We start from the raw sequence: 14,399 nt of genomic DNA, 5'->3' as shown, positions 1-14,399 counted from the left end.
ACAGCCTTCAAATGTCAAAAATACCGGTCACAGAGGTTACAGTACAAGATGGCAATTTGGAGGATCCTGATTTACCTCCTCCCTTGGACACACCAAATCTACAGCTACATACAGAACAATGTCTTCTGGGGGGAAAAAAAAAAAAAAAAGAAAAACACCCAAAAACTAGTTAGGTAATTTCTACACATTGGGCAAATGACAAAACAAAACCAAACAGACAAACCACACACATAATGGATGAGAACCTGAGACAATCTCACCATAAATCGCACCCTCAACATGCTAATCCATGATCAGGAGCTAACTCACGATCCTGAGCTTCTTGCTGAGGAGCGACAAATTTGAACTCCACATCTGGAATCCCACTTTTAAGACCTGCACTTGAGAGACAAGCCCCCAAGACATCTAGTTTTGAAAGCCAATGGAACTTGTGTCCACAATACTCACAGGTTACAGTAAACTGAGAAACGGTTCTTAAAAATCTCCTGCAAACTCACTTGGCAGCAAAGGCAGTTGAAACACATTTACTCTTTCTGTGAAAGAGGCCTACTTGCTTATCTTAAAGCTTCAGCCAGAGGGTCCATCATATAATTTAACAGACATCTAGGGGCCTACTGCAACACTCTCCAATGCCTGCAGAGGCTGACAGGTGCCATCTTTGCGTTCCTCCTCTGCCTTGCTTCAGGTGGCCAGTATCTCCCAGAAAGGATCTTGTGTATACATCTAGTGCTCTGGTTTTTACAGGTATCGCCCAGAGGACACCTCTTGATCCCATGTCTCTGGTGACCAGTAGGGCTTCTGTTCGCACTACCCACACAGGGCTGTAACAAATAGAGAAAGCGATATTAACTGGCTATCCTCCAGGGCATGGCACAGAAAGAGAAGACTAAAACACACCCCTAGTTTTCTATAAAAGAGGCCTATTTGCTTATCTCAAAGAGTCTCTCCAGAGACTGGGGTGGGTGGCAGGTGCCATCTTTGTGCTCTCCTCCTTCCACCCCAGGTCATTGGTGTCTCTGAAAAGGAACGTATGTATACATTTGGTGGCCTGGTTTTTGTGGCTGCCACCCAGAGCACACATCCCTTAATAGTCTATCTCTGGTGGCCAGGGGTCTTGTGTTCATGGGTTCACTGGGATAGTAGCAAACAAAGAAGCAATTCTTAACTGGCTATCACTCCAGGTCTCAGTGCAGAGGGAGCAGACAGAAATGCCCATCTCTAGTCTTCCCCTGAAAAAGGGATATTTGCACACTATAAAAGCTGCTGCCTGACAGTCTGGCTTCCAATCAGCCTAAGTCTAGGTTCTGATTGAGATCCTTCCATATAGGAAACTGAAAGGTCTTGGCACACTCTCAAATACTAGGAGACACTAAGAAAAAAGTAAGCTGCTTTGACAATTATAAAGGTTTAAAAGACGAGCAAGAGCTAGGGCAGAGTTAAACAGCAACATTCATCTCCCACTAGAGGTCATTCCTTCAAGACTCAGAGAGGTGGTTTTTTAATCTGATGTACAGAAACCAACAGAGAGAGAGAGAGAGAGAGAGAGAGAGAGAGAGAGAGAGAGAGAGACAACAACAAAGGAATGTTTCAAATGAAAGATGAAAATAAAAATAAAAACCTCAGAAAAATGCCTTAATGAAACTGAGATAAGTAATTTACCTGATAAAAAGTTCAAAGTAACAGTCACTGAGATGGTCACTGAGGTCAGGACAACTACACATGAACAAAATGAAAATTTCAAGAAAGAGATAGAAAATGTAAGAAAGTACCAACCAGAACTCACAGACCTGAAGAAGAATACAATAACTGAACTGCAAAATACAGTAGAGGGGCTCAACAGCAGACTGGGTAAAGCAGAAGAAATGTTCAGCAAACTCGAAAACACGGAGTGAAATTCATTCAATCAATCAGAGAAGCAAAACAAGAAAAACAATGAAAAAGAGTCAAGATAACTTAAGGGATTTATGGAACAACTTCAAGCAGACCAATATTTTCATCACAGAGATTCCAGAAAAAGAAGAGTGAAAGAAAGTAGCAGAAAACCACTTGAAAATGTAATGACGGAAAATGTTTCTAATCTGAAGAAGCAGACAGACACCCAGATCTAAGAAGCCCAGAGAGTTCTAAATAAGATAAACCTAAAGACCCACACCAAGACACATAACTAAAATGTCAAAAGATAAAGATAAGAAGAGAATCTTAAAAGTAGAAAGAAAAAAACAACTTGTTATGTACAATGGAACCTCCATAAAACTATCAGTAGATCTTTCAGCACAAACTTGACAGAACAGAAGGAAGTGGCACAATATATTCAAAGTGCTAAAAAGAAAAAATACCTGCCAATAAAGAATACTCTATCCAACAAAATTGTCCAAAATTGAAAGAATCTTCCAGGCAAGCAAAAGTTAAGGAATTCACCACAAATAGATTGGTCATACAAAAAAATGTTAGAGACTTCTGTAAGTTGAAACAAAAATGGTGCTAGTTAGTAATAGGAAAACATATGAAAGTATAATCTAATGTAAAGGTGGTAGGTTAATCACTTATAGAGCTGGTATTAAGGTTAAAAGACCAGAGTAGTAAAAATAGCTGTAACTAAAATAATTTGTTAATGGGTACACAAGGTAAAAAGATGTAACTATAACATCGAAAACATAAAATGTTGAAGGGGGGTGTAAAAACATAGAGTTTTAGAATACATAACTTAAGTTATCAACTTAAAATAGACTATTTTTAGTTGTTTTATGTAAGCCTCGTAGTAACCACAAAGCAAAACCTATAGTAGGTACACAAAAGAAAAGAGAAAGGAATCTAAGCAGTCCCATAGAAATCAACCAAATCACAAAGGAAGAGAGAAGGAGAAGAAAGGAGCAAAGGAATGACAAAGCAGTCAGAAAGTAATCACAAAATGGCAACTAGTCCACACCTATCAGTAATTACTTTAAAAGTAAATCGACTAAATTCTCTAGTCAAAAGACATGAAGTGTCTGAATGAGTACAAAAAACAAGTCCCATCTATATGCTGCCTCCAAGAGACTTACTTCACATGCTAGGACACATACAGACTGAAAGTGAAGAAATGAAAAGGGATATTCCATGTGAATGGAAACCAATAGAAAGCTTGGGTAGCTATACTTATACTATACAAAATAGACTTTAAAATACAGACTATAATAAGAGACAAAAAAGTTTATTATATAATGATAAAGATGGCCAATTCAAGAGAAGATATAACATTTATAAATATTTATGTACCAAGATAGGAGCACCTAAGCAAATATTAACAGACCTAAAGGGAGAAATAGACAGCAATATAATAATAGTAGGGACTTTTATATCTCACTTTCATCAACGGATAGATCATAGAGACAGAATCAAAAAAGAAACGTTGGCCTTAAATAACACACTGGATCTGTGCATCTACAGAATATTCCATTCAAAAGCAACAGACTACACATTCTTCTCAAGCACACATGGAACATTCTCCAGGATAAATCATATGTTAGGCCACAAAACAAGACTTAATAAATTAAAAAAGATTGAAATCATATCAAGCATCTTTTCTGTTCACAATGTTATGAACCTAGATGTCAATTACAGGAAGAAAACTGAAAAATTCACAAATATGCAGATATTAAATAACATGCTATTAACAACCAATGGGTCAGAGAAGACATCAAAGGAGAAATTTAAAAAATATATCTTAAGGCAAATGAAAATGGAAATACAACATACTAAAACTTATGGAATATAGCAAAAGCAGTTGTAAGAGGTAAGTTCAAGCAATAAAGTCTTACATTAAGAAATAATGAATATCTCAAATAACAACCTAACTTTACACTTTAAGGGAAAAAAACAACTAAACCTTAAGTTAGTAGAAGGAAAGTAATAACCAGGTTAGAGTGGAATGAATAAAATACAAAGTAAAGTAAAAATAAAAAATATCAATGAAACTAAGAGCTGTTTAAAAAAATACACAAAGTAGGTAAGGCTTTAGCTAGATGAAAGAGAGAGAGAGAGAGAGAGACAGAGAGACAGAGAGAGAGAGAGAGAGAGAGCTCAAATATATAAAATAAAAAATGAAAGCGGACATATTACAGAACTATAATGGATCATAAGAGACTACTATGAACAATTACACCCTAACAAAATGGACAAACCAGAAGAAATAAAGAAATTCCTAGAAACATACAACCTACTAAGTCATGAAGAAATAAAAAATCTGAACAGATTGTACTAGTAAGGAGATTCAATTGGTAATCAAAACCTCCTAACAAACAAAAGTCCAGGACCAGATGGCTTCACTGGTGAATTCTACCAAACATTTAAAGAAGAATTAATGCTAATCCTTCTCAAACTCTTCCAAAAAAGTAGAAGAGGAGGGAATACTTCCAAACTCATTTTATGCACCCAGGATTATCCTGATACCAAAAACCAGATGAGGACACTACAAGAAAAGAAAATTACAGGCCAATATCCCTGATGAATAAAGATGCAAAAATTCTCAACAACCAAATTCAACATCAGCAAACCAAATATCAGCAAACCAAATTCAACATCATATTAAAAGGATCATATACCATGGTCAAGTGGGATTGTTCCCAGTGATGCCAGGATAGGTAGTTCACATCCACAAGTCAATCAATGTGATATATCACATTAACAAAATGAAAGATAAAAATCATATGATCATCTCAGTATATGCAGGAAAAGCATTTGACAAAATTCAACATCTATTTATGATAAAACTCAGCAAAATGGGTATAGAAAGAACTTACTTCCAAATAACAAAGGACACATCTATGACAAGCCCACAGCTAATATATCATACTCAAGAGTAAAAATCTAAAAGATTTTCCTCTAAAATTAGGAACAAAACAAGGATATTTAATCTCACCCTTTCTATTTGACAGAGAGTATTGGAAGTCCTAGTCAGAGTGATTAGGCAAGAAAAAAAATAAAATGCATCTAATTGGAAAGGAAGAAGTAAAACTGTCACTATTTGCAGATGACGTAATGTTATTCATAGAAAAACTTAAAGACTCCACCAAAAAACTATTAAACTTATCAACAAATTTAGTAAAGTTACAGGATACAAAACAATATACAAAATTAGTTGCATTTCTAAATACTAAGAACAAACTATCAGAAAGAGAAATTAAGAAAATAATGTCGTTTACAATTGCATCAAGAATAAAATACCAAAGAATAAATGTAACAAAAGAGGTAAAAGACCTGTACACTAAAAACTATAAGACATTGATGAAAGAAATTGAAGACAAATAAATGGAAAGATATTCTGAGCTCATAAACCAGAAGAATTATTGTGAAAATGTCCATACTACCCAAAGCAATTTACAGATTCAATGCAATCACAATCAAAATTCAAAAGGCATGTTTCACAGAAAGAAAACAAGCAATTCTAAAATTTGTGTGGAACCACAGAAGATTCCAAAGAGCCGAAGCGATCTTAGGAAAGAAGAAAAAAGCTGAAAGCATCGCACTCCATCATTTCAAACTATATTACAAATCTATAGTAATCAAAACAGTGTGGTATTAGCATAAAGGCAGACGCATACCAATGGAACAGAACACAGATCTCTGAAATAAACCCACACCTATGTGGTCAATTAATTTACAACAAAGGAACCAATGATATACAATGGAAAAAGGACAGCCCCTTCAATAAATGGTGCTGGGAAAACGGAACATCCACAGGCAAAAGAATAACAGCTATCTTACATCACACACAAAAATTAACTGAAAATGGATTAAAGACTTGAATGTAAGTCCTGAAACCATAATACTCCTGGTAGACAACCTAGGCAGTAACCTCTTTGACATTTTGACATCGGTCCTGGTGATGATTTTTTGGATTTGACACAAAAACAAAGGCAATGAAAGCAAAAATTAACATGTAGGGCTTCATCAAACTGAAAAGCTTCTGGACAGCAAAGAAAATCATTAACAAAATGAAAAAGCGGCCTATGAAATGGGAGAAAATATTTGCATATTACATATCTGATAAGGGACTAATATCCAAATATATAAAGAGCACATACAACACAATAGGGAAAAAATAAACAATCTGATTAAAAATTGGGCAGAGAATCTGAACAGACATTTTCCCAAAGACATTACAAATGGCCAACAGGTACATGAAAAGATGCTCAACAGCACTAATCATCAAGGAAATGCAAATCAAAACCACACACCTGTTAAAATGGCTATTATCAAAAAGATAAGAAATAACATGTGTTGGAAAGAATGTGTAGAAAAGGGAGCCCGTGTGCACTATTGGCAATTTAAATTGGTGCAGCCACTCTGGAAAACAGTAGAGAGATTCCTAAAAAAAATGAAAAACAGACTACCATCTGATCCAGAAACTCTGGGTATTTAACTGAAGAAAATGAAAACACTAAGATATGTAAAAGATATTTACACCCCTACGTTCATTATAAAGTTATTTAAAATAGTCAAAATATGGAAGCAACATAAGTGTCCATTGATCAATGAATGGATAAAGAAAATGTGGTCTATACATACGATATTATTCAGCCATTAAAAAAAGGAAATCCTGCCTTTTGCGACAACATGGATGGACCTTGAGGGTATTTTGCTATATGAAGTAAGTCAGAGAAAGATAAATGCCATATGATCTTACTTATTTGTGAAATATAAAAAGAAAAAACAAACTCATAAATACAGAAAACAGACGGTGGTTTCCAAAGGCGAGGAGTGGGAGAGGTGGAGTCAAATGGGTGAAAGGCATCAAAGGTACAAATTCCAGTTATAAAATAAGTAAGTCCTGGGGGTATAACATACAGCATGGTGACCACAGTTAATAATATTGTATTGTATATTTGAATGTTGCTAAGAGAGTAGATATTAAAATTTCACATCACAAGAAAATAAATTTGTAACTATGTTGGTGATGTATGTTAACTAGACTTATTGTGATAATCATTTTGAAATATATTTATATCAAATCATTATGTTATACACCTGATACTAAATAATGTTATATGTCATTTATAACTCCATAAAAAGACATAAAAAAGGAGAAAAGCTATAAAGTAAAATTGCTATATCTCCTTTTAAAATATGCAATTTAATGCTTTACCTCCATAAAATAATGAAAAAATATAGTGTAAAGTTAAAAAATACCAGTCACAGACAATAAATAAACTATAATTGTTATAGATTATCTTTAAAGCAATATAATACAAACTTAGATATTTACAGGAAAAAGAAACAATAAAAAGTGACATAGATTTGAAAATGATCCAAATAGAACTTCTAGAAGTGAAAAAATATATGCTAAAAATTAAGATTTTAATTGATGGAGTTTACAGATTGGACATAAAGAATTAGAAACTGAGATAGAAAAAAATATACAGAATGCAGCATAGAGAGACAACAGATGGAAAGAAACAGAAAATAGAATCCATGACATGGGGCTGAGAATGAGAAGATATAACATGTTTAATCAGAGTTCCAGAAATTCCAGGGAGAGAATGAATTAGAGAGAATATTTGGAGATATAATATCTGAAAATTATCCAGAATTTATTATTTTTTTTAAAGAACTAGACACTTTCTGCTTAATGTCAATAATCTCTTAATGTAGCTTATACTCAACACCAGCAAACTATTTTAACAAGTGAAAGAAATGAGATGGGACACCACAGGATAAGTCTCATCTCTGGTGTTTGTGTTAGGTAGCCATTGCTGCAATGATGTTGTATACCAGCCAACCACAAAATCTCAGCAGCAGGCAGCAATAAGCATTCATTTTCTGCTCATGTGCCCGTGGAGACTGTGGCCATTTCATCACTTTTATGCCAGCTTCAGTTCTTTCCCACGTTCAGCCACCTAGAGGCAGATTTTTCTGCGCAACGAATGAGGTTTAAGCTTTGGGGCCCCCCTGCATGAGGTGTATGGTTTTGTAAAATTTTCACAAGACCTTTTGACTGCGGTTGTTGGAGTCCCCGGCCCCTCTCCGTCCTCCTTCTCCCCTCGAAGTTTTCGTGTCAGTGAGGTGGCATGAGACAAGCCACAGGGTGGTACCTGCCAAAGGGGAAGGAGAGTTGGGATACACATTTTATTTAGGTGTAGTGGGATATATTACTCCGGTTTGCGGTCACTTTCCACTCACCTGTATTGAAGAAATGCTGGCCGTCTCAGTGCAAGAACATGGTGTTTGTGGTGCCAGACTTTGACAAGAGAATGGGCCGCATACTGACTGATGCCTAACAGACACCTGATATTGTTTCCTTGGAACGTAAGCACGTGAAAGGCATGCTGAGAAGGCAATAGAAAGCAATGGATTCTCGCTTCTGAGGGGAAAACAAGATGAGCGGTTCCCCAGCTATGCTACAGTATTGTGAGTGATGAAAGCCCGGACCCAGGCCACCACAAGGCTTTGGACCACAAGGCTGCTATGTGCATCCTTCAATCAAGGCCTCCCGTGAAAGCAACATAGTGACACTGCAAACTGAAAGAAAGATTAATATAATGATTTTGTTGGAGCATATATGGACCATTTTATTTTGTTTCGTATTAAAATAATACCTGGATATTTTTAGAATTCGAACAGTATTAAAGGGTATAAAGTGATAATTAAGTTTTTCTTTTACCCTGAAGCTCAGCCCACCAGATTCCCTTCCTACATTTTTCTTCTTTGCTCTACTGTCACCTGAGGCTCCCCAGGATATCCAAGAGAGGGCTCACCCTGGAGCAGTGGTGACCAGGTTCTTGTCTCTGCACGGGAAAGAATTCAAGAGGGAGACAGATGCAGCTGGAAAGCAAAAGTGATGTATTGAAAATGAAAGTACACACTTGAGAGGAAAGTGTGGGCAATCTCAGAGATTGAGCCATGCCCAGGAAGTCCTGAGCAGGGCTATTTACCCTGCTCCACCCGCTGGCAGGCATTGGTGATGTCCCATTGTTATGGTTCATTCATATCCTCCCCTTTCAGGGGGAACACGCCGTTTCCTACTTTTTCTTCCTCCATAACTGTCATGGTGTCAGATGCATGATGGGAGTCGTAGTAACTACAATGCAAGTAAGATTATAATGACATTATAATTAGCTAAAGGTCAGGTCCAGGTCATAGGGATTAGGCTGGAAGAAACTGGTTCTTATATTTCTCCACCTGCAGGTACTGGATACAGTCACTTGTTATTTATGTAACCAGTGAGGCACCTCAGTTATGCCCTGGAGGCGGGTAGCAATTTCCTAGGCTCCCTATCCTGCCTCAGTACCTTCCACTGATGGCCCATGTATATACTTCCAGATAGCTCCCGGCTTGATAAAAATGACAGCTTACCCATTGTTATGTACCTTTTCAGATAGTCAGGATTTTCTTTTATTGACTTATTTTGTTGTTGCCAGCTAATCCTGCCCCAAATTTTATGTCTTACAACAGTGACTTTATTAAATGTTTTATAAAACATTGAGAGGCCATAATTGTAACACAGCTTGCCAAAGTGTACTTAATTGGTTCAGTTCATTAAGCACGCCTTAGATAGGAACTACATGTCAAAATTGTGAAAGTTGTTGTATTGCAGCTTAGGAGAATGAAAGAGAATTAGCTTCTCAGACATACAAAGCAGGCATATAAAACAGGTAAAGAATTTCCTTCCCCTTATGGGAAGCTGCATTAGTAGAAATAGTCCGTTAAATAAAAACTATACTGTTTATGCATTCAAGAACTCCACACTCTGGTTTGAGATGTAGTAAATGAAAATTACCTTTTCTGATTTAACTTAGATTTTGAATTTTTCTTCTTTTCCTCCTTCTATCTTTGCTTCCTTCTTTCTTTTCTTCTTAGGACCAAATCAAGCTATCTTTTGAACTGTAGCATTTTTATTCTGGAATAAGTAATCTTTGGAATGCATCTTTTAAATTCCTACATTTTACTTTAAGACAGAACTTTAATTTCAGTTCTAGGTGCACATCACATGTGTGTATTACATACAGCTTTTCCCCTGACACATTCTCAAGTAGTTCAGAGAGGTACAACTAAGGAGCCATTAGAGAACGAGGCTCTGATATACGTATGTAATAATTCCAATTTAGTTGCTGTTCTGGATGCAGAGAGCCACAAGGAAAACATTATTTAAGATTTGTTGCTTTTTTAAAAAATTACAGTTTATTGGGGTGACAATTGTTAGTAAAGTTACATAGATTTCAGGTGTACAATTCTGTAATACATTATCTATATCTCACATTGAGTATTTACCACCCAGAGTCAGTTCTCTTTCCATCATCATATATTAGAAGATTTGTTTTTTTAAGATATAGGACTAACTGAGTCTCCCGACTGGTATCACTTTTCTATTGCTGTGTAAAAAATGGCCACAGACTTAGCTGGTTAAAACAACACAAATCTATTATCTCAGAGTCCATGGGTCAAGAATCTGGCACGTTTTAGTTAATGGTCTCCCAGGGCTGGAATCAGCCAGCTGCATTCTCACCTAGAATCTTGACCAGGGAAAGATTTGCTTCCAGAATCATTCAGGTGCTGGCAGAACTCAGTTCCTCCTGGCTGTAGCAGAGAAGTCTCAGTTTTCTTGCTATTATCTGGGGACCACTCACAGTTCCGAGATGCCATTCTCCTGCCGTTGACACATGGGCTCTCACACTCTCACCCTCTTAATCCCTTCCTTCAGGAAGTGCCCCATCTCTTTTAAAGACTCACTAGATGAGGTCAGGCCCACCAGGGAAAATCTGATAAAGTGAAAGTAAACTGATATCGGGACTTGAATACATCTATAAATTCCTTCACCTTTTTTATATAAAGTAACATAATTACATAACTGACATTCGTTATATTCTTAGTCTCACCCATTCTCAAGCGGGGGTGGGAGGGGAGATAATACAGAGCACATATATCAGGGAAGAATTCTTGAGATCATAGAATTCTTCAGACATGTCAATTTTAACCCTTTGAGGCTCCAAGGCCCTTAGTCACTTGAACACCTTAGTGACAAGGAGTAAAATATCTGGCATGTGGCCACAGCACTCTGACTGGAACATTTGGCAGAACTCAAAGGAAAAAGTTTCAGCTACATGTTGAAGAGATTGGACAACAGAGTGAAGGCATTAGAAAATGAAATGTCTTCGAGTCTTGCTTTACTGCTTGCCAGAGAGCTTCAGTCTATCAGATTGTCCGGCGTGGAACACTTCGACACCCCCCTCCAGGATCCACACCTTTCTTCTTGTTTGGCTCACTTTGCCTTTCTTGCTTCCATCTTTGAAAAATTGTATAACTTTGTCAAGGAATTGGTAATCTTTTTGAAATGATCAGTTAATATTGAAATATACTCATCTCAAACTAATATTTCAATCTTGGTACAATGTAGAAATTTTTCATACTGTGTTATTTTGTCTTTTAGTACTTTTTAAAACTGTGGTCTTCTCTTCAAGATGAGTTCACAGCATCTACCTCAGGCATTATTACTGTAAAGTTTTCATCAGTTGAAGTTGTCTCTTCCTGTAGTTTCTTTTCTTTCTTTCTTTCTTTCTCTCTCTCTCTCTCTCTCTCTCTCTCTCTCTCCCTCCCTCCCTCCCTCCCTCCCTCCCTCCCTCCCTCCCTCCCTCTCTCTCTCTCTCTCTCTCTCTCTCTCTCTCTCTCTCAACTTTTATGAGCTTTTATTTGATGCGGAATTTACTCCGGGGCTGTAAGTTTTTGTTTCTTCAGTTTCTTCTGAGATATCGTTTTCTTCTGTGCAACCTCCTCCCTGGTTTAGGAACAATCTGCTCTTTCTCAGCGAGGACCCTCTCAGTGAGGCGGGGAGAGCTCGTGGATGGGTTAACCTGCCAGTGAGCTCTGTGAGTTCTGCTCCTCGTCTTGGGAGCTGTGCTCACCTGGCTGTGTCAGTGACCAGAGAGTCTACATCTAAACCCTTAATCTCAGCATGACTTGCTGCATTTTTAAGCGTGTGCAGTAAACACTCAGCACTTTTTCTGGGCCACCGACCCTGGGCCCAGCCCCACTGTTTGGCCTGGGCTCACCTGCCAACTCCTCCTTTGTAATGACAGAATGGCACCCTTTAACGTGACATCCTTTACATACTTAGTGGATTTTCAGATATGCATACCTTTGGTGGCCTTGGACAGTTTCACAAATGTTCTTAAAGTGAACTCAAAGTTTTGAACCTCGTGATTTGCTTGATTTTGTGGGGTTCTCTAGATCAAGTGAATAGCGAACCATGTTTAGAGTTCACCTCAGGCTGCTTACAAGAAGGGCTCTTCCTGTCATTGTCTGAGCCATGTTTTAATTAATTTTTTTCTATATAAGTTCTGTAGGGTCTGCTAGTTTCTGTCAGTCTTGCTCCTTTCCTTCATTCTCATCATCCTGGTTATTCCCCAATGGGGTTGTCCTATTTCACCTTCACCCAGTCCTGCTGGAAGCCCTTCCTTCTGCCTCTGTACCAGATGCTTTTGTGGAGAATGTGTGGCATTGCTAAGGCCACCATCCTGATCCAAGTATCAGCATGCGTGAAGGGGAGAACAAGCGAGTACAGAATGAACAGTGTTAATTGTTGAATTTGCTTTTGTTGACTTGACCCAAATCCTGTACAGATCTGGTCTTTCTAAGTTTGGGTAGGATTTGTAGAGAACACTTAAAAATATAGCCAGCATTACTCTATCCCATTGGCTACAAAAACCACTACGGACTCCAGAATAATCACTTTCCCCTTTGGAAACTTGCACCTGTCAAGTTTCTTTTGAACGTAAATGACAGAAAACTCAGTCCAACCTGGCTTAGGCAAATAAAAAGATTTTGGTCTCACTTAGCTCAATAGGCCCAGATGACACCACAGGGAGCTGGATTCACTTCACTCCTCTTTTGTCTCACTATACTCCCTGCTGGTTTCACTCTGAATCAGGCAATTCTCTCGTCAAAACACGGCTATGAGAGTATCCATTCCAATGAAAAATAAAATCCCAGAATTTCTAAGTGGATAATGGCTTCTCTTATAATAGTGAAATGAAAGATATTTAAATGTCCTTGTAAATACTTTTGGACTTAAGGTAACTTTTTAGTTACTTTACATGGTTATGTGCCCAATAAAAATGTTAAATACTCATTTGATATTTTGTCACTCAATTAAGTCCTAGTATTAACTGACTCAGAAAGACATGATTTCTAAAGTAAAAGAAAGGAAGATAAGGGAGTGATCTGGGTTTGGCTCTCGAGCAATCAGCAAATGTAGAACAAATTACTTGATATTTTTGAGTCTCGGTTTCTTTTCACCATGGGGATAATACTTGTGAAGTGCTTTTGTCCTAATATCATGGTGATTAAGCGCAATGATACAGGTTGAGCTTTTTACACAGCAGTTGGCATACAGAAAGCTCCTAATAAATATCAGCTATTATTATTAACACTGATGTAATCATGATTAGTGCGAAACCTAAAATATAATGGACTCTCAGAAATGTGGGTTTCCTCCATTTTTACTCTGTTCATCCTTTCCTTTAGCTGTAGTTTTAGTTTTATTCTTTTAGTTTATTCTATTTAGGGACTGACCCAGGTTTTGTGGGGGTTAAATCTCATACAATCTTGAAGCTCTTTTAAGAGAAAGTATGCAACATTATGAATAAAAAATAGATACAAAGCAATATTTTTTATAATTTTAAAATAAATTATAATAATCTACAAATATGTAAATGATAGCTAGTCTTGTTCTAAAAATCACAAATCTAAAAAATAATATTTTAATTTTAATAAATTAACTCCTGACACACCTTTAAATTACTTATTCCCACCCCCTCCCCCACCTTTTTGGCTGTACTTTCTTTGGTTGCCTCATCCTATCACAGCAGTTTTATGATATTTTCAATGGAGAGAATAGAAAAATAATCCAGTCTTTCCTTAGAATGATGAGTCAAAATTCATTTTCAATTATTGATGGTTTAGCAATCTTTTTCAGCTTCACAGCTCACAATACTGGTAATGCCACATACGTAACTCCAGCTCCATTTCCTTGCTCAGATGGCACTACTTTCTGGGGAAGACCCTCAGATGATTGCAGCCCTTTGATCTCAATCTGAATGTTCCTTGGTAGCTGCTGTTTCCTGTTCCACCCCCAACACTAGTTTGGGGGGGTGGGGGGTTGGGGATACTGAAGTGCCGTAAAAGCTGGCATTGGCCATCCAGAGGGGAGCAGGGCAGAATCTCATTTGTATCCTTCTTAGAGTCAGAGAGAGAGTCTGGACGCTCTGAGACCCCTTAGGACAGTGTTACTGCTGGGGCCTGTGGGTGGAGAGGTAGGGCTGGCGGCCTGTCAACCCCATCTGTGGATCTAAGACTACCACAAAGGGCAGGGGATGATCCCCCAGTCTGAGGTTGCTGTTTCCTCCTTGCACAGGGTTTATTTAGCAAAT

Source organism: Rhinolophus sinicus, linkage group LG01, assembly GCF_036562045.2.
Source record: "Rhinolophus sinicus isolate RSC01 linkage group LG01, ASM3656204v1, whole genome shotgun sequence".
NCBI classification, from domain to species: domain Eukaryota; kingdom Metazoa; phylum Chordata; class Mammalia; order Chiroptera; family Rhinolophidae; genus Rhinolophus; species Rhinolophus sinicus.
The sequence above is the reverse complement of the archived record's forward strand: the minus strand, read 5'-3'. Positions refer to the sequence as shown.